This window comes from Zalophus californianus, chromosome 7 (genome assembly GCF_009762305.2).
Source record: "Zalophus californianus isolate mZalCal1 chromosome 7, mZalCal1.pri.v2, whole genome shotgun sequence".
Classification (NCBI taxonomy): Eukaryota; Metazoa; Chordata; class Mammalia; order Carnivora; family Otariidae; genus Zalophus; species Zalophus californianus.
In genome coordinates, this window is record NC_045601.1 from 144,297,280 (window position 1) to 144,324,394 (window position 27,115).

General features: G+C 43.7%; 1 long non-coding RNA gene and 1 other non-coding gene across 3 annotated transcripts; both read left to right on the forward strand.

Moving 5' to 3' along the window:
• The first annotated feature begins 21,267 nt into the window (after nt 1–21,267).
• Nucleotides 21,268–21,340, forward strand: TRNAM-CAU. Its single transcript has one exon. It is a non-coding gene; the product is annotated as a tRNA-Met (tRNA).
• A 356-nt stretch (nt 21,341–21,696) lies between these two features.
• Nucleotides 21,697–24,647, forward strand: LOC113926899. 2 transcript variants are annotated; one of them, XR_003521439.1, is made up of 3 exons: nt 21,697–21,938; nt 22,596–22,896; nt 24,523–24,647. It is a non-coding gene; the product is annotated as an uncharacterized LOC113926899 (long non-coding RNA). The 2 variants fall into 2 exon arrangements; XR_003521438.1 differs by having other exon boundaries at nt 21,697–21,872.
• The last annotated feature ends 2,468 nt before the right edge of the window (nt 24,648–27,115 follow it).

The following is a 27,115-nucleotide window of genomic DNA, read 5'->3' on the forward strand; positions in this document are numbered from 1 at the left end:
CCCTTCAGAGCGAAGTATCTATGGAGATCTGTTTTCCCTGCTCAACTGTTCTGTGAACAAAAGTTTTTTAAAAGAGCCCTCAGACAGCAAAGAGGAAGGCTGAACACTAAGAAAATAAAGGACTAAAGCCTGGGTAACGCAGCCAGGGACTTCGATTGTGAGCAAAGTACTGGGGATGGGGAGCCGTGAGAACATCATCAGGGTTTTACCAGTCACGCCTTCAGGGTTAACCAGTCATGTTTCTAATTCTGGAATTCTCCAGGGGGAGCTGCAGTTTATTTTAGATTCATATATTTTTTTAGATTTTTATTTATTTATTTATTTATTTGGCGCGCAAGTAGGGGAAGGGGCAGAGGGAGACAATCTCGGGCAGACTCGCACTGAGAGGGAGCCCAACGCGGGGGGGTGGGGGTGTTGTTCTAAGGACCCTGAGATCATGACCCGAGAGGCAATCAGTAGTGGTTCTCTTAACGAACTGAGCCACCCATGCGCCCCATAGTTTAGTATTTGTTTTTAATTGAGCGAAGTAAGGCCAAAATATACAAAGTCGTCTTAATATTTGAAATAATTTTTAAAAAAGATTTTACTTATTTATTAGAGAGACACAGCGAGGTAGGGAACACAGGCAGGGGGAGTGGGAGAGGGAGAAGCAGGCTTCCCGCCGAGTAGGGAGCCCGATGCGGGGCTCGATGTGGGGCTCGATCCCAGGGCCCCGGGATCATGACCTGAGCCGAGGGCAGACGCTTAACGACTGAGCCACCCAGGCGCCCATGAAATAATAATTTTAAGTTCTATGTATGGTATGTTCCAGACCCTGTTCTAGTCACTTCACATGTGTTATCTCATTACCTTGTAAGAAAAATTCTGATATGTAGTAAGTTTATCTGAGGAGGGAACTGGTGTACGTAGAGATTAAATGACTTGCCCAAGATAACACATTTAGTAACTGGTGAAGCTGGAAGATGAAGAGTCCGGTACCAGAGCCTGTGCTTGCAACCACTATATTTGTATGACTACCTCAATAGTGGTGAGTGTATTGTGGGAAAGTACTGGAATAAAAATAAAGCAAATGGTTCTGATCCCTGCACTGCATGTAAGAAGGTCTCAGTACTTGGTGAACTCTTCAGCCTTTTCTTTCAAGAGACATTGGCCCAATCAAAGTGCTCATTTTATTTATTGGTTCATTCACTCAACAAATGTTTCTGGAGCACTACCAATTCATATGACTCTATATTGGATTTTAGGAATATAAAGACAGGTGAGATTCAGTCCCATTCCTCTAGCGGTTCACACTCTAGCGTGGAGACAGCAGGTGCTGTAAGTGGTGTCATAGAGGTAGAAGTTACATGTTACAGTCTGGGAGCACAGAGAAGGAGTACTTAATTAAGAATTCGAGAAAAGTCTAGAAAAGACTCTGGAGGGGATGAAATATGAGGTGAAGCTTCATAGATGCAATGAGTTGAAGATGGACTGGAATGGAAGATGGGAGAAAAGAGATACTTGAATGTGAGTTCGATTAATGGACCTCGCAGGAAACGGAAGCCATTCATAGGATGGCTGAATTATCTCCAAACTTAAAATTCTTTGGAGAGTTTTTATTTTTATTATGTATTTATTTAGGAAGATGACTTTATTTTAAAATATAGAGAGAAGCAAAACAGGAAACCTGGAGACAAGGGTAAAGAATAAGAAGGAGCAGCCAGCAAATTATGAGGAAAATGAACAAACAAAAATGGGTCAGGGCAAGGGAGGAGAGTTTCAAATAAAAGGTTGATGACAGCAGTGTCATACAGAGATCAGTTGGGAATTTCTATGTTCTAGGCGTGTTACAGGCTCCTTATATGTACTAACTCAGTCATTCAAGAACCCTTTGCTGTTTAATCCTCACAACAACCCCATCTTATGGATGAGGGAAATGAAGTACAAGGAAGTTAAGTGTTTCGTGCAAGATCATGCTGCTGGTAAGTGGCAGAATGGGGATTTAAACCCTGGCAGTCTGACTTCCTGAGTCTGTGCTTGTTACCACTATCTTATACTCCTTCTCTGAAGAAGATCTAGGGAGTTTAGGAATCAAGAGTTTTTCATCTTTAATAGGGGCAGTTTCTGTGGAGTGTGGTGGAAAGGGAAGAACGGGACACAAGCTGTATCATTTCTTTCCAGAATTTTGGCTATAAAAATGAAAAATCAAAGGCCATCTCTACTGTAGAACATAGGACTTCCAGAGGGAGTAGGGCCTACAGCTTCAGGGTGCAAGAGATTTGAATATGTCGCTAAAGGAAAAATGCCAATAGAGAGGATGAAGATTCAGGAAAGGGGTATCAGAGGCCACTCAGGAGATAGGGGAGGCTGGGTTCTAAAATACTAAGGAGAATTGATCCTTTAACCAGAGAAGGAACCTGAGATCAGAGGAAGGAAAATACATCTGCATTGCTTGGGTCTTGTTCAGAGACCGTTTTAGGATTTGGAGGGAGGAATTCCAACTAGCCACAGGTACCATATTCATCAGGCGTCCAATTTGTTCTATTAGTCACTCACCAAAACCCTGATTCAGCGGAGTTAAGAGTCTCCCAAAAGTATTTTCTCTTTGATCTATGCCAAGGAAAACAACCAACAGCATATTTTTAAAAATCACCGAGTTGATGGTCCAACAACTCCAAGAGGATAGCATCTTCATCTCTTGATTTCCTAGAGCGGCTCAGATTTTCTCACTGAAATACACCCAAGCAAGAGGAAAACGAACAAGCGCCTCAAAGTGACTTGTCACGGGTGTCAAATTCGAGGGTCTCATTTTATCTCTGTGGTGGTGGTAAGCCACAGTAATTGCTTCACTGTTCAAAATATTTATTTTCCTAATAGGTCACGCAAAAGTTGGGAAGAGAAAGATGGATGTCAACTAGCCTATGTCCCAGTCTGGGCTGAGGAGGAGCAAAGAGCTGCCTAAAGAAACGAGTAGCTGGGACAAACCGCAGAGGTCAAGATGGCCACTGGCCAATGGAACCGGCTGCCTGGGTCCACACCCACCAGCCACCCTCACGAGCACCACCGAGGTGCCGTGAGGACAGCAGAGCTGCCGGCCCCAAGCATTACAACTTCTGGAATGGAGACGCAGGAGCTCACTCTTCAGACATGGTCTCGATGATGCCTCTGTGCTCCTTTGTGGCCTCCCAGTTCCTGCCGTTGAATCCCTCAGCGACCACACTCCACCCAGTGCCCTCCTCCGGGCAGTGTGGGGCCATTCCAGAGCCTCCAGGGTATGAGCGGGGCGTGCAGAGGCGCTGGATGCCCCCGCTCTTACAGAAGGTGATGAGAGAAAAACTCTTTGAAGACCTCATACACAGGGGAAGCCGTTTGAAATTTCTTTCTAAGATAGCATGACCATACATAAACTTTGCTCAAACCAAAAGCCTAGTGTATGGCGCACCACGAATACACTGTACGTCCGCTTTGTAAATGAGTAGTCTAAAGGAAAGCCAGCCTGTCCTTGAGCCATCGGTGGATGTTCCTACTCCCAACATTCCTTTGCGAAAAAGCTCATTCCTGCCTGTATGCCAATCTGTAGTCTTTTGAGCTCTTACAAGGTATAAAAAAGTATATGACCCTGTAAAAACCGCTCCTTCTCCAGAACACTTTCTTCCCTGTGAAGAGCGCGTTTCCTGGCAGCCGGCCTAAGTTGGGCTCAAATAAAACTCTTTTTTTCTTACTTCTAGAGATTCTGACAGGTCTGTTCATTTGGCTGGACAGGTGTGCTAGGCTCAGTGTGCTTTGCATGAGTGTGTGCTTACGCTCTTGGCTCCCTTCAGGCTTCAAAAGCCTGAGCAAGGAAGTGTCTGTTCTGTGGCTTCTTTCAGATACTGCAGTTGCAACCAGAGAGGTGCAAGTCGGCCGAGGCTCAAACGTCCGTGTCCTACCCCGCAGCGGGCACCTCCTGCGTAGCTTCCCCGGCCCTGGTACTCCATGGTGTTCAGCAGCTCAGTGGCACCCTGACCCCTCCTGCAAAGTCTCCCACTGGTCTCCCGGGGAAGGGAGCAGCTGTGCGGGGCCACCTCCTGGGTCCAGTGACCGCTGCCTCTGCAGCTGCTTGTTCCTTGTTCCCAGCCCCCCCCCCCCCCCACCTGCCCCCGGCTGGCCCGTGGAGTCCTTTGTTTGTGGCCAGTGTGCAGGCCCCGGAGGCTCCAGCTGCTTCTGCCCGTGTGACTTGGCGGCCCTGCTGCTCCTCGCTGGCAGCATTAAATTAGGAGTCTCATTTTATCTTTAAAAGTCATGCAATTTGCATTCTACCCTATAATCTAGTTGGGCACTGGAAATGGAAAGTAAGAAAAGATTGGTTCCTCACCCTTTAGAAATCATAGTTAAAAATGAAATAGGGCGCCTGGGTGGCTCAGTAGGTTAAATGTCTGCCTTTGGCTCAGGTCATGATCCCAGGGTGCTGGGATCGAGCCCCACATGGGGCTCCCTGTCTGCCTGCCACTCCCCCTGCTTGTATGCTCTCTCCCCCTCTCTCTGTCAAATAAATAAATAAAATCTTTAAAAAAAAATGAAATCGAAATACGCCGAGTTCAGAGGTAGCAACTCTATGGGGCAAATTACCAGTCTCCTTGCCAAATTCAAGGCAGGTAACACCAATCACTTGTGACTTTCTTTTCCACTCAACAAAAAGTTAGGCTCGGCTTCCTCCTCAAAACGATATCCACTGCCTGTCAATCAGAATGGGCTTTGATTTGGTAAATCCCTGTGCACAAGAGACAAGTTTAATTCGATAAGATACGTATTAGAGGAAAGATCTGTGTGAAGCGCAATAAGAACATTGGAGGAAGTGGGTGTTTCTGCTTGGGAGGATCGGAAGAAACTTTACAAAAGGAGGTAGGCAGGCAGTCCGTGGTTGTGGTGATGGCTTTGTTCCACAAAGTCTTCAGGGACCCAGCTTCCTTCCCGTTCATAGTCCATCATCCCTTATCTGGTGGGTAGATTTCTAACCATCATATTCAGGTTTCAGACAGAAGGATGGAGGAGGAGTCAAGAAAAGGCAAAGGCTGTGTGCCAGCTCTTATTAGAGGAAGTCTCCAAGAGGTCGCAGGCCTGCAGGCCACCTGCATCTCATTGGCCAGACCTTAGTCACATGGCCACACCTATCCGCAAGTTCTGTCCCCGCAGAAGAAGATGGGTATGGGTATCACATGGGGACGGGGGTAGGAAAGGGGAGGGGGTCAAATAAATGGTTGTTTTGTCAAGTAAATGTAGGACATACTGGATTAAATCAAGTCAAGTGGTCTCTTTTTATTTTTAGCATGACTCTTGTTTGTAGAATGCCCAACCCCTGACATGTAATATATGTTATTTGTCTTCTTGCGTAGGGATAGAACCCCAAGTAATTAAGTAAATGGACAGCGGAATAAGAATTAATTACCTTGCAGCAAGGGAGGATGAAGAAACAGTGATATCGCCTGAGGAAGAGGGTAAGAGGTTAAAACAAAACAAAGAGGGAATCAGTTTAAGGAAGTAACAAGAAATAAAGTTGGTAGTATGCAGGGTCCAGTACACCGGGAGGGAGTGGATTATATGCGAGGGCAGAACTTCCTTTGGGCAATCTGACGGAAAGCAACCTGAGATTTGGCCATATCCAAAGTCTCCTTTCAAAAGAGCTCAAGTGGAGGAGCCAGCTCAAGTCTGGAGGGGAGAAAGGGCATATCTCCTCCTATGCCATAAGCGGCTCCATTCCATCTTTACCAGAACATGCATCTCTCCCAAGAAGAACGCAAGGAAGCAGGTCAAGTTTCTGTCTTGGCCTTCAACTTCATGGCCACCCTCTTGCTGAAACAGACGTGCATCTCCTTAGACTGGGTACCTGTCATGTTCCTTGACAAGCTGACATTCAGCACTGTCTGGGACATCTGTTTTGAAGGTGATCTTTGACTTTCTCCTGGTGCAAAGGGTAAGCAGGACCCTGTGACCACTGTAGGGAGTGGTTACTTTATTGTAGGCTAGGTCTCCCATGAGGTGGGTGTTCCTGACCCAGTCCTTATACTGTGGTAGTGGAGGCTAAAAGAATTGACCCCTGTCCCAAGTTGTAATTCCCACTTCCTCCTCAGAATATGTGTGGCTGATGTTTTATTGTCTTTGCCATTGAACTCTCCTTCTTATGCCTCATTTTGGAATAGCATCCTTCCAGACTTTTCCTCTTTTTCCCTCGGAGTCACCTGTTTTTGCCATCTGGGAATTCACTTTGGGTAAGGGATCCCCTTCTGGTTGCTTTGGTTTTGAAGAGCATCTGGGCATGGGGATTGAAATGAAGGGTAAGGGACAACCATTGTGAGTAGGGTTGAATGGTTAGAAATTTGACCTGCAACCCTGGACAGGCACATTTTATCAGTCTGAGACCTTTTCCTGAGATGAGGCATTAGAAAATGAGATGCCATATTGGTCCCAAGGAGAGTGTGTGGTATCTAGGGTTGCCAGATTTAGAAAGAAAAAAAAATACAGGGGGCCCCATTATATTTGAATTTTAGATAAATAATGTATTTTTAAGCTTTTTTACATGGGGCTACCTATACTAAAAAATGATTCATTGTTTATCAGAAATTCAAATTGAACTGGGCATCCTGTAGAAGTAGCCTTTGTGTGGAAGGGGAGATGGATTGTGTGAGAGGAATTCATTTGCAAGTAGCAGGATTCATGATAAGATGAGGCGGAAAATTCCACACCTTCCTAGGATGCCTCTATTTGGAAAGGTGAAGAGGTATCACATGAGAGAATTAGATCCTGTGAGTATTTTAAGATAATGAGATCTGATTATAGAAGAGAGTGATTTATCTCTGTAGCTGGGGTCAAATACTTGGGAAGAAGAAGGGTGTGGTGATTTGGGAAAGGAGAAATGTGAGTTTGGGCTAATGGTAGGTAGGAGGATAAGGCATTGGACATGTGGGGGAGGGGGCGGGATTGGGGTCGGCGGAGGTTTAGTGTGTGGGCCACATTTAGGTGGAAGGGTGAATTTGGATGGGAAGTGACTTCAAATAGATAGATGATAGATTTTCATTGGATGGACAAGCATGATTAAGCAAGGAAGTCAGCAGGACGGAGGGTATGAGTTGCGCTTGGCAATTTAAAGTGTGGAGAATTGATGAGTTGTAAAGTGATCAATGAGATTTTTTGAAGGATACGTTTTATAGACACATTGGAATTCCATTTGGAAGGGTTTTGAATCCTCCTTAGACACTATGCAGTCTTTCTTTCTTTCTTTCTTTTTTTTTTTAAATCGTTCCTCAAAGCAACTTACATACTAAAGAAGCGGGCCTATTTTACCCTTAGGACATGCACTAACACGGATAATCTTAGGGACAGGACATATTCAAGACCGAAGTCAAACTATGTAGGACATTTAAAGGAAATAGTTGGGATCAGGGGAGAGCTAAGGGGTGAGATTTTTTCCTGCTCACATCTAAGCTCTCACCAAGGGTTGAATCCAGAGAGATGTACTCTTCTTACGTCCACATGGAGGATACACTGTGATTCTTGGGATCCTGAAGCACACACTGCTGGTGAAGACTCGCATGGAGTCAGAGCTCAAGTCACCTGAGAGCGTCCTCACTTTATACTTCATCTTGTTCCTGAGTTCTGGTGACTGTCCTCGCACCTGTGAACCCAGCCAGATTTGATCTTAGTCAAGGGAAGGCTTTTATGCCATGTCACTTCTTAATTTACCTTTTCTCTCATTGGTGGAGTCTATCTGGCCACCCATATGGAGACATCAATTATCGTTCTCCTGCATACCACCTGACTGTCCTTCTGTGTTTTCTCTCCAGCTCTCTGTATTTTCTGTTTTGCAACTCTCCATTTTGTCTTTCCATCTTGATGTTACAAGTTCATAACACAACACCTCCCTCCCTGGGAAGGAGGCAATGTGGTAATTTGGGCAGAGACCAGCACAGTGGCTAGGTACGAAATAGGTACTCATTAAAACGATAGTTCTCTAAGGAGCATGAACCATGCCTTCGGTTTCTTTTGGCTCCAAACTGTTCTGAACCCAGTAAACACCAAACAAAGACTGACAATTTGAGACTGCTTGTTGAAATCCGTTTCTCTTTTTGTCTCCACTTCATGATGTCTTCATATCTCGGTGGCTTTTTGATTTTTCTCTTTCTCCTTCTGTTTCCCAGGATTCCTTTCTTTCAGCTCAACCTCAACCAGGTATACCTGGAGGACTAGCCTTGAGGGAATGAACACAACCTGAGGAGGGTAAACCCTAGGAAGTCTGAGCCTAAAGCATATTCCTGGAACAGACTGAACCCTTACGAGATTCCACCACTGTGTAGTGAGAGCACCTGAGTCTTTGAGTTGCATCTGCCAGCCTCCCTTGTGCTTTACCTTCTGTGCCCTAGGAGTCTGTCTCCTAGTTCGTGCGTCATTTTGTCAAAATCCTGTCTGTTCCTCCTGTGGAGTTAGGTTCAGATTTAGACAAGAAGGTGGTTTAAAGAGATTCGTTCTCAGCTCAGATGAGCAAGTGGGACCTTTTGCACAATGCCGTGTACACCTACATGACGTTTCTAAGCCTAGGGACCCCCGTGATTTTGCCACTCCTGGCTGATTGCTTATACAACGCAGTGATTTCAGAAGGCAGACTGTAAAGGAGACATGAGCCCAAGTTTAGGATACAGCTGGATCAGTGGGGTTGGGAGAAAAACAGCTCAGCCCACCACCCTGTCCTTCCTTCCCCTTATTCCAAGTGGATTTTGTACAAGCAGCTGGTTTTAAGTAATTTCCAGGCAATGATTTGGAGTCTGCCATTTGCCACTTCAGAATTCCTGTTTTTCCAATGTTGACTGATTTTGGTTTGTTGGGGGATGTTATTAAAAAATCAAATTTCTTGGGGCGCCTGGGTGGCTCAGTTGGTTGGGCGACTGCCTTCGGCTCAGGTCATGATCCTGGAGTCCCGGGATCGAGTCCCACATCGAGCTCCCTGCTCGGCAGGGAGTCTGCTTCTCCCTCTGATCCTAACCCCTCTCATGCTCTCTATCTCATTCTCTCTCTCAAATAAATAAATAAATAAATAAATTAAAAAAAATCAAATTTCTTTTTCTTTTTAAAAAATTGTATTGTGGTAAAATGTATAGAATGTAAGGCATGCCATTTGTAACCACTTTTGAGTTTACAATTTAAAAACATTAATTACATTTACAATGTTCTCCAACCATCACTACTATTTCCGAGTCTTTTAACTACCACCCAAATAGAAACTCAACCAATTCATACCTGTTTTCCCCCAACTCCTCATATCCTCAAATCCACATTGTCTCTATGAATTTGCCTCTTCTAGATATTTCACGTAAGTGGATTCATATAATATTTATACTTTGGTGTCTGGCTTATTTCACTTAGTATAATGTTTTCAAGGTTCATCCATGTTCTAGCGTGTGTGAAAACTTCCGTTTTATGACTGAATACTATGCCATTGTGCACACACACATTTGGTTTATCCATTCATCTGTTGATGGACATTTGCATCATTTCTGCCTTTTGGCTATTGTGAACAATGCTACGGTGAACACTGGTGTGCAAGTACCTGTGTAGATCTCTGTTTTCAGTTACCTTGGGTATATACCTAGGGTAGAATTGCTAGCTGATATGGTAATTCTGTTTAGCTTTTTGAGGAAGTCACCTGTTTTACACAGCCATTTACATTTTACATTCCCATCGGCATTGTACGAGGGTCACAATTTCTCCACATCCTTGCCAACATTTACTTTCCTTTTCTTTTTAATTATAGCCATCCTAGGCGGTAAGAAGTGATATCTCATTGCAGTTTTGGTTTGCATTTCCCTGATGACTAATGATGAACATCTTTCCATGTACTTATTGGCCATTTGTACATCTTCTTTAGAGAAATTTCTATTTGAATCCTTTGCTTATTTTCATGGTTAATTAATTAAAAAATTTCAATTGAAGTATAGTTGACACGAAATATTACATTAGCTTTAGGTGTACCACATAGTGATGAAGTAACTCTATATGTTAGGCTATGTTCACCCAAGTGTAGGTACCATCTATCACCATATAATGCCATTACAATACTATTGACTAGATTCCCTATGTTGTCTGTACCTTTCGTCCTGTGACTTATTCATTCCATGACTGGAAGCCTGTACCTCCCACTTCCTTTCACCCATTTTGCTCATCCCTCTAACCTTCTCCTCTCTGTCAACCACAAGTTAGTTTTTTGTATTTATGGATCTGTTTCTTCTTTTGTGTTTGTTCCTTTGTTTTTTAGTTTCCACATATAAGTGAAATCATATGGTATTTGTCTTTTTCTATCTGACATATTTCACTTAACATACTACCATCTCGGTCCATTCATGTTGTCACACATGGCAAGGTCTCATTTTTTTCAAGACTCAGTAATGTTCCTATATCTATTACCACATCTTTATCCATTCATCTCTTGATGGACACTGGGGTTGTTTCCATATCTTTGCTATTGTAAATATTGCAGTAAACATAAGGGAGCATATATCTTCTCAAATCAGTGTTTTTGTTTTCTTTGGGTAGATACCCAGTAGTGGAATTACTGGATCATATGGTACTTCTATTTTTAGTTTTTTGAGACCCTCCATACTCTGTTTTCCACAGTGGCTACACCAGTTTACATTCCTACCAACAGTGCACAATTGTTCCTTTTTCTCCAATCCTCCCTAACACTCCTTATTTCTTGTCTTTTTGAGTCTGGCCATTGGGACAAGTGTGAAGTGATATTTCACTGTGGTTTTGATTTCTATTTCCCTGATGATTAGTAATGTTGAGCATCTTTTCATGTGCCTGTTGGCCATCTGAATGTCTTCTTTGGACAACTGTCTTTTCAGTTCCTCCGCCCATTTTTAAATTGGATTATCATTATTATTATTTTTTTTTTTTTTGGTGTTGAGTTATATAAGTTCTTTATATATTTTTGGATATTGACCCGTTATTGGATATATCATTTACAAATATCTTCTCTCATTTAGTAGGTTGCCTTTTCATTTTGTTGATGGGTTCCTTCACTGTGCAAATGCTTTTTGCCTTGGTGCATTCCCAATAGTTTAATTTTGCTTCTGTTTTCCTTGCCCGAGGAGACATATCTAGAAAAATGTTGCTCAGTCCAATGTCAAAGAAATTACTGTGTGTGTTTTCTTCTAGGATTTTTATAGTTTTATGTCTCACATTTAGGGCTTTAATTCAACTGGAATTTGTTTTTGTCTATGGTTCAGTTTCATTCTTTTGCATATAGCTGCCCAGTTCTCCTAACATCACTTATTGAAGGGATTCTCTTTTCCCCATTGTATATCCTTGCCTCCTTTGTCATAGGTTAACTGACCATATTAGTTTGGGTTTATTTCTTCGCTCTCTCTTCTGTTCCATTGATCTGTGTCTATTTTTGTGCCAGTACCATGCTGTTTTGATTACTACAGCTTTGTAGTGTATCTTGAAATCTGGGAATGTGATGCCTTCAGCTTTGTTCTTCTCTCTCAAGATTGCTTTGGATAATCGGGGTCTTTTGTGGTTCCACACATATTTTAGGATTATTTGTTCTAGTTTTGCAGGAAATACTGTTGGTTTTTTTTGACAGGGATTGCCCTGAATCTATACATTGCTTTGGATAGTACAGACATTTTAACCATATTAATTCTTCCAATCCATGAGCATAGAATATCTTTCCATTTGTTTGTGTTGTCCTCAATTTGTCTCATCAATGTTTTGTAGTTTTCAGAGTACAGGTCTTTCTCCTTTTCAGTTAAGTTTATTCCTAGGTATTTTATTCTTTTGAGTGCAATTATAAATAGAATTGTTTTCTTAATTTCTCTTTCTGCTACTTCTTATTAAGTGTATAGAAATGCAACTGATTTCCGTTTATTAATTTTGATTCCGGCAACTTTCCTGAATTCATTTATTACTTATAATAGTTTTCTGGTAGAGTCTTTAGGTTTTCTATGTATAGTATGTCATCTGCAAATAGTGACAGCTTAACTTCCTCCTTACCAGTTTGGATGCTTTTTTTTTTTTTTTTCCCTTGTTTGATTGCTATGGCTAGGACTTCCAGGACTATGTTAAGTAAAAGTGGTGAGAGTGAACATCCTTGTCTTATTTCTGGTCTTTGGGGATATCTCCCAATTTTTTCACCATTGTGTATGATGTTAGCTATAGGTTTTTCACAGATGGTCTTTATTATGTTGAGGCATGTTCCCTCTAAACCCTTCTTTATTGAGTTTTTATCATGAACAGAACTTGAATTTTGTCAACTGCTTTTTCTGCATCTATTAAGATGATCATATGATTTTTATCCTTTGTTTTGTTAACGTGTTATATCATGTTGCTTGATTTGTGAGTACTGAACCATCCTTGCCTCCCCAGAATAAATCCCGCCTGATCGTGTTAAATGAGCCTTTTAATGTTTGGGTGTTTTTTAAAGATTTTATGTATCTATTTGAGAGAGATAGCAAGAGGGAGCATTAGGGGTTGGAAGGGGCACAGGGAAAGGGAGAAGGGAGTCTGCCACGGGGTTCAATCCCAGGACTCTGGGATCATGAGCTGAGCTGAAGGCAGACACTGACTGAGCCACCCAGGTGCCCCCCTTTTAATGTATTGTTAAGTGCAGTTTGCTAATGTTTTCTTGAAGATTTTTGCATCTATGTCCATCAGAGATATTGGCTTGCAGGGTTTTTTTAGTGTCTTTGTCTGATTTGGGGATCATCTGATGTTGTCTGGCCTCATAGAATGTATTTGGAAGCATTCCTTTGTGTATTTTTTGGAGTACTTTGAGAACAATCGGTATTAACTCTCCTTTAAATGTTTGGTGGAATTCATCTGTGAAACCCTCTAGTCCTGGACTTTTGTTTCTTGGGAGTTTTTTTATTACTGATTTAATTTCATTACTAGTAATTAGTCTGGTTAGATTTTCTATCTCTTCCTCATTTGGTTTTGAAAGACTCTATGTTCTTAGGAACTATACATTTCTTCTAGGTTGTGTCCAATTTGCTGGTGTATAATTTTTCATAGTAGTCTCTTGTAATCCTTTGTGATATTGTGGTATCAGCTGTTACTTCTCTTTCAGATAAAAAGATAAAGTAACAAAATATTAAAACAAAAATACAAGGGGGAAGGGCAACAATGCCAAAAGAAAAGATCAGTGAAGTAGACAAACATTTGGCAAGATTAAACAGGAATAATGAACAGTGAAAAATATACTTAAAAAGAGACACAACCACAGATGTTCCCATGACGAAACAGCTAGGACAAGATGAGGAAAATCTAGTGCTAATAAACCTCAAAACTTACATTTCTTGAAAAATGTGATTTACTAAATGTTTTTAGTAGAAAATGTAATTCTTTCCATAGGCATTGACAAAAGAACCCATGATTTGAAATCTTCCACCAAAAAATACCTGACCCAGAAGATCTGAGATATGAATTTATCAAATATTTATAAAGATATTTCTGATCTTATAAAAACTTCCAGAAAAACGAATGGGAAAAAAAAATCTCAACTAATTTTGTGACACTAGCAGTAATTTTGATACCCCAAACCTAACAAAGACTATGTGAGAAGGAAAATAAGATTCCACTCTCACACATGAATTTGAATGCAAATATTAAATGAAACTTAAGAAAATATAAAAGTCCAGTAATAAAATACATCCTTATTGTTAAGTTGGATTTTTTTTCTAGATTTTTAAGGTTAGTTTTATATTGTGCTCTAAAACTATGGTTTTATACTATAAAACTAATTAATATAACCTCCTTAATAAGAGAAAAAATATATGACCATACTAAGAGATACAGATACAGATAAGCTGTTAAAATACAATATCATTCTTTAAAAAATGCGTAGCAAGTGAAGAGTAGAAGAAAACTTTATCAGTAAAGGTCATGCGCAAAAATGCCATAGCGAGAATGTCTATTTAATTTTGGTAGATGGTAACTACACCTGTCGTGGTGAGCATTTCATAACGGATAGAATTGTCAAATCACTACGTTGTTTACCTAAAACTAATAGTATGTCAACTATGCTTCAGTTAAAAAAAATTTCCTCATCCTGTTGTTCTCCCTCTTCTTTTTCCTTCCTTTTCTCTCCCATTCGGTTTCACCTTTCTTTTCCTTCCTGAGGACTATAGTAGTCCCATCATTTAGGCGTGTCAGACCACATTAGGTCTGGGGAGCTTGGTGCCCTGGAGTCTCCCAGGTGCAGAGCATACCCCCGTTGGGAGGGGGCATGGAGTGCAGGAACCCGGGCAGGACGAGGAGGGGACAAGCACAAAGACTAACGGCCTGTGGCTGGTTGTGTCACCTAAGCACAATGCAGAAGGATGACGAGAGCATCTCTGTAGTGCAGAGCAAAGGCGATTGAAAGAGAATTTATGAAAAGGATTTTGGAGTGAGCTGTTGGGGGGTTATTATCTCTGTACCTTCCCCACACACAAGAATTCAGATCGGGGTGTCTCTTCCCTTTCACTAAATCTTCACAAAAAGAGATGTCAATAAGGCACAAAATATGGGGGACACAGTAGAGAGGGCCGTGGGTAATATTAAGGCAACAGATGGGCAGCTTGACTGCCTGAAGTTGATTCTTTATCAAGATTAGCCTGTAGTTCAGAGCTCTTCAGGGAAACCAGGCATGAACATTTCCCACAACTCATGTGGGGAACAGGAGAGAGGGAGCATTGGTATGGGATCAGCTTAAAGCCGGCTTAAACGGGCCAAGTGGAGAAACGAAGGTAACTCAGGGAAAAAGAAGCAGAGGAAAGAGAGAGGAAACATTTTCCCTGGCAGCTATCCAAGTGGCCTTCGCTCAGCAGCTCCAATGGGTGAGGGGAGAAGTTTGATCTTTATGTCAGGTATGAATTTTATTTTTTATTTTTATTTTTTTTAAAGATTTTATTTATTTATTTGACAGAGACGGACACAGCGAGAGAGGGAACACAAGCAGGGGGAGCGAGAGAGGGAGAAGCAGGCTTCCCGCGGAGCAGGGAGCCCGATGCGGGGCTCGACCCCAGGACCCCGGGACCACGACCTGGGCTGAAGGAGCTGCTTAACGACTGAGCCACCCAGGCGCTCTCAAGTATGAATTTTAGAGTGTCCCAGGGAGTGGAAATAAAATGATAATGGAAGACCTCAGTATATGGTCTATATTATTATATCCCAGCACATCCCAGCGGATGGTCACATTTATATCACAGAGTTTGGAGAGGGCTAGTTGATACAGTTATATGACTGTCCCTTAATTAGTTTTATTATTATTATGACTTTATCCCACTAAGAAAGGACATCTCGCGGATCTGAGAGACAGTGTCCTTGTGGGTAATCCAAACGCATACGGTAGCTGCAACAATGTTCATAACACAAAGAAACCACTTGACATTTTCAATTTCTGAGTATGGGTGTAAACATTATATCATTTTTATTTAGAAATGGCAAAAAACCTAAAAGCATTCTTTAATGGGGGTGAGGGTAGGCAAAATGGGTGAAGGGGGTCCAGTTATGAGATAAATAAATCATGGGGAGGTAATGTACACCATGGTGACCACAGTTAATAATACTGTATTTTATATTTGAAAGTTGCTAAGAGAGGAGATCTTAAAAGTCCTCATCATAGAAAATAAAGTTCTCATCATAAGAAAAAAATGTACCTATGTATGGATACAGATGTTAATTATATTTATTGTGATCATTTGGCAACATATACAAATATCAAATCATTATGTTGTATTATGTATGAAGCTAATATAATGCTATATGTCAACTCCACCTCAATAAAAAAAAGAAAACCTCTTTTTTTACATCTCCTTTCACCCCATAAGGCAAGGAAAACAAATTTTTTTCTAAAGATTTTTTATTTATTTATTTTTGAGAGAGAGAATGAGAGAGAGTGAAAGCACATGGGGGGGAGGGTCAGAGGGAGAAGCAGACTCCCCGCCGAGCAGGGAGCCCGATGAGGGACTCGATCCCAGGACTCCAGGATCATGACCTGAGCCGAAGGCAGTCGCTTAACCAACTGAGCCACCCAGGCGCCCACAAATTTTTTTCTAGATTGAGACATTTTAATATACATAATGTATAGCACTTCATATAATTTATTAATGTCCTTTTCTATAGACAAAAGAGTTACCCTGCAAAAGAAAACAAATATTGATAATCACTTATTTTCCATGGCCTAATCATAAGCCAAAACAAATAGCCTTTAACCAAATATGTACTTCACCAAATGTGTACCTTACGTTCTATTTCTAAGTACTAATTGTGGCAATGTAAGGTTTTAGCCTCTCATAAATATGTTTTTTGGTGTTAAGAAATGTGTGGGAAGATGTTTTTAAGATCAAAGACCACTGGAATTGCAAGTTTAATGCAAGGTAGGTCTGAAGGTATTGTTGACATGGAGACTAGGGCGGTGTTGTTGGGAAGGCAAAAGTCTCCTTGTGCATTCTTAAGGAGAAGAAGCAAGTCACAGGGTCAACCAAGTCTTTTCCTATTATCTAGACTTCCTCTGGATTGGGGAAATGCCTCAGGCAGAGTTCTGCTATAGATGATTGAAACCAGCCTAGCAATTTTAAGAAATGGTTTAAAAAATAGAGGGGCATGCACAATTAGGAAATAGTTGGAGGGGCTGGAGGACCAGGCTCCAGGCCGTCCACCATAGCCTCTGTGTAAAACAGGCCCTCCAGGGAGGCTGCCAGGTGTCACCATCAGAAAGGGAGGCAATCGGAAAATGGCTTCTTTCTGTCAGTCTTTGCCGAGATTCAGAGATCAGGAAACTGCCCTGCCGTCTGTTAGAACTATGTCAGCTGAAAATGGATGTGTCAAAGCTACCTCCCTCCACTACAACAACAAGAGCATTCTAGGTATAAGCCACAAGTTGCCATGTGTCCCGACTTCTTGCACCTTTGGAATAATATCTTGTTCTGGCCAATATCTTGTTCTCCCACTTGTCTGTTTTTAACACGCTACAAGGTAAAAACTGTTTTAAACCAGAGCAGAAAGCAGATAATTCCTGGCCTATTGTCTGCAGTTCCCTATTTGCATTTGTGCTATGTATTTTGAGATACCAATAAGTGGGTTTTCCCCCCCTCATCTTAGGTAACTAACAAGCTCCAGTGGAAGTGCGCAGCAATGTAGAGAGTGGTTTTGGCCAAGGTTTCCCTGCTTCCTTTCACTGTGCCCCCCAAGGTCTAAGACAAGAACTGGAAAGGGTCTGCAGAGGATGTAGCATGGAGAGGTTTTGTAAGAGAAGCCTATTGGACTAGACTTTGAGAAAGGAATGAAAGGACTTCCCTAAATTAAGAGAAAAAAAAAGATTCGCTCAAATATGGAGAAAGAGAAAAACATCTCAGAACCCATATGGGCATGGATACTACAGAGTTTCCCCCAAGCAACCAGGCAGGTAGAAACAGGAGCAGGCTTAGTGTTACCCTCCTCCCTCCCTTTCCTGGGGTCTGCATTAGATCCCGTAGACTTGGCATGAACCTGAGTGAGCAAAAAGATAACAAATTGAGGTTTATAACTACCTTCGGAACCAGGACTCAGAGTCAGTCTTTTCTCTAGACCATATAAATCATGAATCTACGCATACGTGAGGTATTGGATTGTTGCACAGAGTGGTGGCTGAATTTCCTTCTAGGTATGGTGACTACTGGAGGGTAGTAATGAAAGATACTGCGTGTCCATACTGAACATTATAATAACAAAATCCACAAGACGGTTACTGACAAAGAGTCTCAGCGTTCGGAGGAAAAAAGACAAGATCATATAAGAATGAAAATATCAAGAATGGGTCTTGAAGAATGAAGATGAGGAATCGTGGCTGTATGGACCAGGCATGAAGTTGGAATTCCTCTATGAGGAAGGGTGCATGACTTTTTTAATTGAGGGGGCTTTAAAATACTCATGAAGGGAAGTAGAGACAGCAAAGGCTGAAAATCTACGGGTAAAAATTTTGTAAAACATTTGAGCATCTTATGGGCTGAATTGTGTTCCTCCAAAACTCATGTTGAAAGCCCAACCCTTGGTACCTCAGAATGTGGCTGTATGTAGAGATAGGGCCTTTAAAGAGGGAATTAAATTAAAATGAGGTCGTTAGAGTGGACCCTAATCCTATCTGACTGGTGTCCTTATAAGAAGAGGAGATTAGGAGAATTAGAGAGATTAGAGAGAAACCAGACATGTGCACACCCAAAGGAAAAACCATGTGAGGACGCAGAAGGTGGCCGTCCACAAGTCCAGGAGAGAGGCCTGAGGAGAAACCAAACCTGCTGACACCTTGATTCGAACTTGGATTTGATCCAGCCTCCAGGGCAGTGAGAAAAATTTCTGTTGTTTAAGCCACCTGGTCTGTGGTATTTTGTTATGGCAGCCCTAGCTGACTAATACAGAGCGGAAGGGTTATGTTATCAAAATGAAGTATTTCAGAGGATATATTTAATTGTGAGAATGAGGAAGTTCGAGAGCATGGGAACTGGGCCTTTGTTTACCCTGTCAGCTCCTGAGGTCAAGGATTGCTCTATTCTCTGTGAATCCCCAACCTCAGGACAACGCTTGGCACAGAGCGTGTTCTCAATAATGATGAGTAGACTGAATGATGGAATGAAAAGGAAGAGAGATTTAAGAGAGGTTGTGTAGAAGTAATCTACTGTAGTGATCCTCAAGCTTTCTGGTGTCAGGACTCTTATTATTATTATTTTTTTTTAAAGTGATTTCCGCCCCCTTACAACCCAGAGACCAAGAGTTGCATGCTCTACCGACTAAGCCAGCCAGGCACCCCAGGACTCTTTGCACTCTTAAATTATTATTGTGAAACCCAAAGGTCTTTGTGGAAATAACCATCAATATTTACTATGTTAAGATTTAAAACTGCAAATTTAAAAGTATTTACTAGTTGGGGTTCCTGGTTAGCTCAGTTGGTAGAGCGTGTGACTCTTGATCTTGGGGTTGTGAGTTCAAGCCTCATGTTGGGTGTAGAGAGTACTTAAAAGAAATAATTTAAAAAGTCTTTAAAAGAAAGTATTTGTTAATTTGTTAATCAACCTATTAGGTGTTATCATAAGTAACATTTTATGAAAAAATAACTATTTATATTTTTTCTTTTTTTTAAATATTTATTTTATTTTTTCCTTCCTGGCTTATTTTTTTTTTTTAATTTTATTTATTTATTTGAGCCAGAGAATGAGAGCACATGAGAGGGGGGAAGGTCAGAGGGAGAAGCAGACTCCCTGATCCCGACATGGGACTTGATCCCAGGACTCCAGGATCATGACCTGAGCCAAAAGCAGTTGCTTAACTGACTGAGCCACCCAGGTGCCCTATGTATGTTTTTTCTTTAACTCTCCTTAATGACTGCTTAGGAGAAGACAAATTTTTAGATCTGCTTCTTCGTTCAAAATGTCATAAGCATATGAAGAAAGTTTGGCTTCATACAGATATGTTGTTAGAAAAGGAAAGAGTATTTTAATAGCTTTTTCAGGTGATTGTGGACATTCTTCTCTGATTTTATGCCAAACTTCACAGGTGGCACCTTCTTCAGGATTGGTTGTAATGTGAAATCTGAAGCCTTATCACTAACTTTGAATGGATCTTTTACCCATGTGTGATTTGGTAATAAGTTGGTCATATTGGTCTGTGGAGGTATTCAGCTTTTGCAAATGTTGAAACATTTCAGTACATAATATCAAACAAACAGAAAAGAACATGCATTAATACCATCACCAATCTCATCAGAAAGGTCTCCGAGTATTAGGAAGCTGCAAGTTCATGAAGTTTCCTAACTGCTAATTTTCACCTCAAAGTTAATAACTCATCATTGCAAACAAATCCTCTCCATTATTTTTCTTTGAATTATTATTTTTTACAGACTGATTTCTTTGATTTTTGAGAAAATGTCAGAATATATCATAGTTTTGTCTACTATTTATTCTTTCAAATAAAAATGGTGTTCCATGAAAACAAAACAAAACATCTAGATCAGTTTGCAAGTCAAAAGTCACCCAAACACTTTTCTTAGACAATCATCTTATTCGTATACACAGCTGAAGTGCTTTTTCTGCACTTACCATTTATTCACATGGATTATTAAAAAGACATGTACTTAAGGATAAGAGCTAATAAAGTAATTTTTTTTTTTTTTTTTTACTGCTTCATCAAGGATATTAAGTAAACCAGTCCCCACCCCCAAACGTGACTGCTATGGACACAATGAGGGCGGGGCCTTCTTGATAAACTGCCTTGATCCATAGGAAGCACCAGCAATTTTATTTACTGTTTTTGCACCACCAGCTTTTTTCATAACAAATAAAGCCTTGATATTATTATGAAAATATTGTTGGCCTCATATACCTTGAAAGTGTCTCAGGACCTCCATGGATCTGTTCACCCCACTTTGAGAACTGATGATCTAAAGTATCTGCGGGGGCTTGAGGGACATAGGGCCAAGCTTGCCTTGGAAGTTTTGAACCCAGTTGCCAAGCATATGGCAGGTTGTGAATGAAAGTTTGTTGAATGGACTGGAGAATCCATAATTGTATAAATATTTGCTTTCTTGAATGAATGTGGTGATGTGGAGAAGAATGGTGGAGAGAATATGATCTGGAGCCGAGAAAGCATGCTTTCTGGAATCAGAATGCTTCCAAGGTCTGGCTTTGCCACTGGGTAGCTGTGGGTTTAATTCTGTGGAGCCTCAGTTTTATCAGTAAAATGGGGATAATAATATATAGATTTATGGCAAAAAATTAAATTGGACTAAATGAAACTATGTGTATAAGTTTTTTAGTAGGTATAACCTGTCCCCCAACATGGGGCTTGGACTCACAAACTCAAGATCAGGAACCACACACCCTACCCACTGAACCAGCCAGCCTCTCTCACCCAACTGAAGTCTTTAATAGTATATTTGATCGTATAGAAGTGCAGAAAGTATGGAGAGTTATAAAAATCAGTTTGTGATATTTCAAGGGGACTATGTCAGGAAACATAGGTGGAAATACAGATTTAAACTGACTGGTCGGTATAGGCTATGGACATGTTCGGGAGATAGTCATTCAACTACTATTTACTGAGTCTATTACTCCAACAGAGGAGACTGCGGACAGTAAAAAAAAAAAAAAAAAAAAAAAAAATCGGTATCTCTGAGGGAAAGACGATCAAGATCAATAGGGAATAAGAAGGAAAATACCGGCCAAAGGTCAGGCACAATTATTCAGCGGGTACATCCTGGTTTCCAGAAATTAGATGATTCCTTTAAAGTCTAAGCAGAGGTGCGTTTCCATCGCCTTCTTAGCGCAGTGGGCAGCGCGTCAGTCTCATAATCTGAAGGTCCTGAGTTCGAGCCTCAGAGAAGGCAAGCGTTTTTGTCAGGTGACAACCACAACTCCTTTTAGACTGAGGAGCGTCCTGGGAGAGATGCGCCGACGGGCGGCAGGGAGGCAGTTCCCTCCGGTCCTAAGTCAAGAAGCTGACGGCACGAGAGATGCAGAGCTCTCCCACCACAGGCGGCGGGGTCCCCATCGCGCAGCCGGGGAAGCCGGGCGGGGCCCGCGGCAGCCGGGGCGAGACAACCCTGTGCGGGGGGCGCGCGGCGGGGGCGCGCGGCGGGGGCGCGCGGCGGGGGCGCGCGGGCGCTGGGGGCGCGCGGGCGCTGGGGGCGCGCGGGCGCTGCGCTCGCGCGCGGGGGCAGGGGCGGGAGGGGCATCTCCGCGCACAGGTGCCCCGCCTGAGCCTGCTTTTCATTTTACGCGCACATAGAAGACAGGGAAATATTGGACATCTTGGAAGCGTAGTAAATTGGCTCTTTATGCCCTTTTTTCCCGTTTGGCTCCACGCGTGGCAGGGCTGGCGATGTCCTGACCCACATTCCAACCGACTGCGTGTGGACGGTGAGGGGACACAGGGGAGGAGATGTGGGGTCCCCACGCGGGCGGAGGTGCTCGGAGAGGAAGGAGGTCGGTGTCAGGCGGTCACCCACACCCCCCGTTACAAGCAGCCTTGAGAAGTGAATTGTAGTGGGGACAGCCCCTCTCCGCTAACCGGATCTGGGATTTGCGCGGGGGTTGACCCTGGGGAAAAAGGAAGGCCGACGACGGGGACCGTGAGAAGCTAGACTGTTTATTTATAACCTGCGGGGGCCGGGTCTCCAGACAGACCCTGGCTTGCGGAGGGGATTGCCGAGTGCCGGAGGCAGCCAAGGAAGGTTACGACCCCCAGTGGACTTTGTAGAAACTGAATTCACGCAGGAAGGAAGGAAGTGCTGGGAAGTCTGTCGTTAACGGAGTGTTGCCCCACTGCCTGGGACCCCATCACCACCGGCCCGGCCTCCCCTGTTTCAACTGTAATGCCAGTCCCGAGCAATAGCTTCAGAAACCCTTCAGAATCAGGGAAGGAAGCAAAGGGGCCGTTGTCTGTGCCATACCCAGAACCCAGATCGTTTCCCCCTTGTGTTTTAGAGGCTCTGGGAGATGGAAACAAATACGCAAAAGCTTCCCAGCAGAAAAGCAATTCCACCCCCTCCTTTCTCAGAGGTCCAGTCGGGGGAAGGGACTCACTCAGAGTGGGCAGTGGGACAGTCCCTGCCTTCGGGCTCTTTCTCACAACCTTTTCAGGTTTTCAACATGAGCCCAAGCCCCAAGATTTCTGAGGGTGATGCTGAGGGCCTGAGGAGGTCCTGAGAAAGGGATCGCGGTGGATAAGAAGAAATGATCATGACTTTCAGATCCACAGATGCCGTGCCCCCTTGACTTTTAAGGTCACCCAGGTAGAGTGAGGACGGAATGACCACCCAACAGCCCAGACAGTGCCCTGGGCGAGAGCATGAGCTCTGTTGTCCCCACCACGGGGCACAGTTGCCAGGTTCGTGGAAGGGAGTATGACCCATCTGGGGAAGACCACGTCGGGAACTGCCTGGTGAGTTAATACAGGGATTCCAGAATCTCCTTTCTCATTTTTCAAAGTTATGATGAGCAACTGAGTGTTGTGGCTGACACTGTGGCTGTCTGGGAGGTGCTTTGGGGTAGGCCATTCCAGGCTCTGTGTTTGCACAACTGTTCCCAGTGTGTCTAGTCCACGTGTAAGTGGAAAGACCAGGAATACAGGGAAAAAATGATCATTTATATGCGACTCAAGATAAGCCCCCCCTTTTTAGTTTAAAATGGCAGTTAAACATTCTGTCCTTTAGACATGAAGAGCGTGGTGGGTTTTTTGGTTGTTGGTTTCTTTTTTTAAGTTGCTAAACAAAATAACTGGTAGAAAGAAATCAAGGTTCAGCTTTAATTTTTGATGCTACAGGAGCCATCTGGAAACAGATGGGGACCATGCAGAGTCTGGAGACGGTCATGTAGGCTCCTGCTTCTCACTCTGACCCCCCCTCCCCCACTGTTGGTCCCCAGTGCTTCACACTGTCCCTGGTCCGTCTCCTCCATGGCCAGGTGGTCAGCTCCCATAGAGCAGCAGCGGGCTCGTTCTTGAGATCTGGGGGGGCTGCACACCCCTCCTTTGGCTCAGTTCTCTCAGTCACGGGGACAAATTCCAATTCTGACTTTCACTTCATATTCCTGACAACTACAGAGACCTAATCCCACAAATTCCATACTGAATGAATAAATACGTTATTTAGGTGACTCAAATACAAGTGGTTAACTGGGCTTTGGTGACTGGGACAGCCTGACGGAGACTCGATCTAGGGCCTGGTGGATCTGCAGGCCGTCCCTGTCCGGGGGCTGAGACCGGGAGGAGAGGCGAGCGCAGTAGCCCTGGAGTGACTGGCCGCTGTCAGATGACCTGCTGGTCTTTTTTTGCAGGAGCAGGCAGACCGGCAGGGCTAAAGCCCCACCTGGTGGCAGTCCAGGGTCTGCAGGGCGACGCCACGCGGGCTGCACTCTGTTAACCTCCCTCCATCCCTCCCCCCCAGCAGGCCCTGTTTGATCTTTCCACACAGAGCGCCTGAGCAGTAGGGGAAATAAATGCTAGGGTTGAGGTCTGCCTCCTGAACTTCTCTACTCCTGTGGGCATTTGGCGGAGTGGCCGAGGTTCCGCTGTCCGGCCCTCAGGTCACTGAGGGAGCCAATGAGGCTGCCTGCCTCAAATTTCCCCCTGCCCTCCCCTCCTCCCAACCCCAGCCCTGCCTGATCCCTGCTCTCAGCCTTGGGCAGGCAAAAGTGAGAAGGGCCATCAGTGAGATTAGGGGGAAAGAATTCAAGGAGCCCAGGGTGCCTGGGTGGCTGCGTTAGGTAGTTCCTGATTCTTGATCTCAGGGTTGTGAGTTCAAACCCTGTGTTGGGCTCCATGCTGCTTAGAAAAAAGAATACGATGAGCTCATTTTTGCTTTTCTTTTTTTCCTTTTGAAAAACAGACTCACATAGAGACAACTTGGGGCAGTTACCTTACTTTTAAATTTTATATATTTTTTGAATAGGTAACAAATTAACACGGTTCAGTATTCGAGAGGTTTTCCAGAGTGACGGGGTTCCCAGTGTTCAGTTCCCTCCCCCAAATGCAATCAAAGTTAGCAAATGCTTATGTGTATTTCCACAGACACTTAAAGAATGTACAAGAAACTATCTATGCAGGGCGCCTGGGTGGCTCAGTCGTTAAGCGTCTGCCTTTGGCTCAGGTCATGATCCCAGGGTCCTGGGATCGAGCCCCGCATCGAGCCCCGCATCGGGCTCCCTGCTCCGAGGGAAGCCTGCTTCTCCCTCTCCCACTCCCCCTGCTTGTGTTCCCTCTCTCTCTGTCAAATAAATAAAATCTTAAAAAAAAAAAAGAAACTATCTATGTAGCTAAGTGTATTCTTATGTATCTGGTTCCTCGCTATATGTTCTGTGAAAAGCCGCTTGTAACAATAGACCTTGGATCTTTTAGGTTTTCACCTTGTGCTCCTCTTTCAAGCCCACTGAGGATTCTATTTTATGCATTTACCATATTTTTATGTAAGTGTTCTCCTGTCGATGGGCCTTCAGGGAGTTTCCAGTCCCTCGACGTTACAAATGATGCTACAGTTGCTATCTTAGGTACATTTTTTGGCATATGTAAGGCCATCTGCAGCATGAATTCCTCGAAGTGCAGTGGCTGGGTTAATTTTGATAGATTTGGGCCAATTTGCGCTCCATTAAGTGTTGTACAAGGTTTGGAGGGAAGTGAACTGACGCTTTGTGGTCAGGGAGGAAAATATATCGGGTGTCCCAGAGACTGCCGTTTACTTACAGGAAAGACAATTCTCAGAGGAAGTGTCACCTGTTCAAATGGCCCAGCATTTTTATGGGCACATTTTGGAGCAGGGAAGACATACAGCTCCTTGTTGGTGGGTAGAAGAAAGCCAAGTCTCAGAAACCTGTAGGTCTCCTGGGGTCACAGTAAGAAAAATAAAAGATACTCTGCCCGCCCCCCCACCCCCCACAGACCCTCCCCTCCCAGCGTTCTTGTACCTGGAAGGGGCCTGCGCCTTTCCCTCTTCCTCCCAGGACTTACCCACGTTTCCCCTTCACAGCCTTCGCGGGGTCTTCCTGTCCACAGAAGCCTGGTAAGGCCGGGGACTTGCAATGCCTCTTGCATCCCTTGGGCTGTCCAGTTCCAGATAGCATCTCCGGCTGGACCCAGTGTCAAGGCCCAGTGGGTGAGCCAAGCTCCATCTGAGGTGAGCCCAGATCTGCCTGCGGAGAGTGTGGGGCCTGGGCTGGAGACTGTGTGAGGAGAGGAGGTTCTCCTGGATACTGACTGAATGAAATATTTCCAGACACTTACACCTCAAAATGAAAGAGAGAGAAAAATAGACCTGAATACACACGAATAAAATAAAACTGACTTGCCGTGTCCTTGGTGGCATGCTGTGAACGCATGCTGCCTGGTGGCCTTGGCGACAAGTCCCCTGAGCCTGAGCCACGCAGGTGGAGGCCTCTGGCTTTCTTTTCTGTCCCCTTTCCCTTCGAAGCTGAACTTTTGGCAGTAATAATGGGAAGTTGCACTTTGTTCTAATCAGAACATTAAAAAAGAACATTTGCGAGGTGCCTGGGCGGCTCAGTCAGTTAAGCGTCTGCCTTTGGCTCAGGTCATGATCCAGGGGTCCTGGGATCGAGCCCCGCATCGGGGAGCCTGCTTCTCCCTCTGCCTCTGCTTGTCACTCCCCCCTGCTTGTGCTCTCTCTCCCTCTCTTTCTGTCAAATAAATAAATAAAATCTTAAAAAAAAAAAGAATTAAAAAAAAGAACAATTTGCTCCTGTTCTTCCCCTTTCTTTCCTCTTCTTCTCAAGACCACACTTGTAATTACATTTTATTGGCTAGAGAGCCAAACAACTAACTTAGGAATGGGCATTTTAGGCACAGGCAAGGTCCCAGAGGGATGAAATCGTCCGGAGTGGAGGGGAGCTAGCGAGTGGTTCACTTGCAGAGGAGGGAGAGTAGGAGGGCGTTCCAGGATGAGGGGCTCTGAGCACTTTCTTGTCGGCAAACGGTCATCATTTTACCATTTTACACTGGACTGCCACATGGCCGAATCTGCGTTTCTCAAATGACAGCTGTTGGTGCAAAAGATGCCTTGGGAAGAGATGACAGTTAAGTTCAAGTCAGGAGAAGCGTTAGGACACCCGCCTGGTGGAGCTGCCGGAGCCACGGAACGGCTCTCCAGAGCACTGGCAGTCAGGTCAGACTCATTTACCCCTTCAGTGGGCATGGCACGGGGGCCTCCCCCAGCCGTCGGCCTCGGGGCTCCACGTCGTGGACGAGTCAAGACAGACACACGCCTCGCGTGCTCGTAGGGGGAGATAAAAGTGAAAACAAAAAAACCTAGGGAGTTTCACATATGATGGAAGTAACCACTTGATGATTCAGGGAAAAGTGCTCCGAGGAGATGATTTTGAGGTGAGCCTAAATAATGTGGAAAGTCAAGTATGTAAAGACTCCTGAGCCTTGAAGCAGAAGGAATAGTAATGCGAGGGCCTCAAGACAAAATTCACTTGGGTTAACGAAAGGGAAAAATGCAAAGAAGCTAGTGTTTCTACTTTAGACAGAAGGGTAGAATTGACAGAAGGTAGTGAAAGACTGAATGCAGACGATGATAAGGGATAGAGAAGTCTTGAGGTCTCTGGCTTGGGCCATTGCCTGGATGGTGGTGGTTTTAAATTTTTTTTTTTTT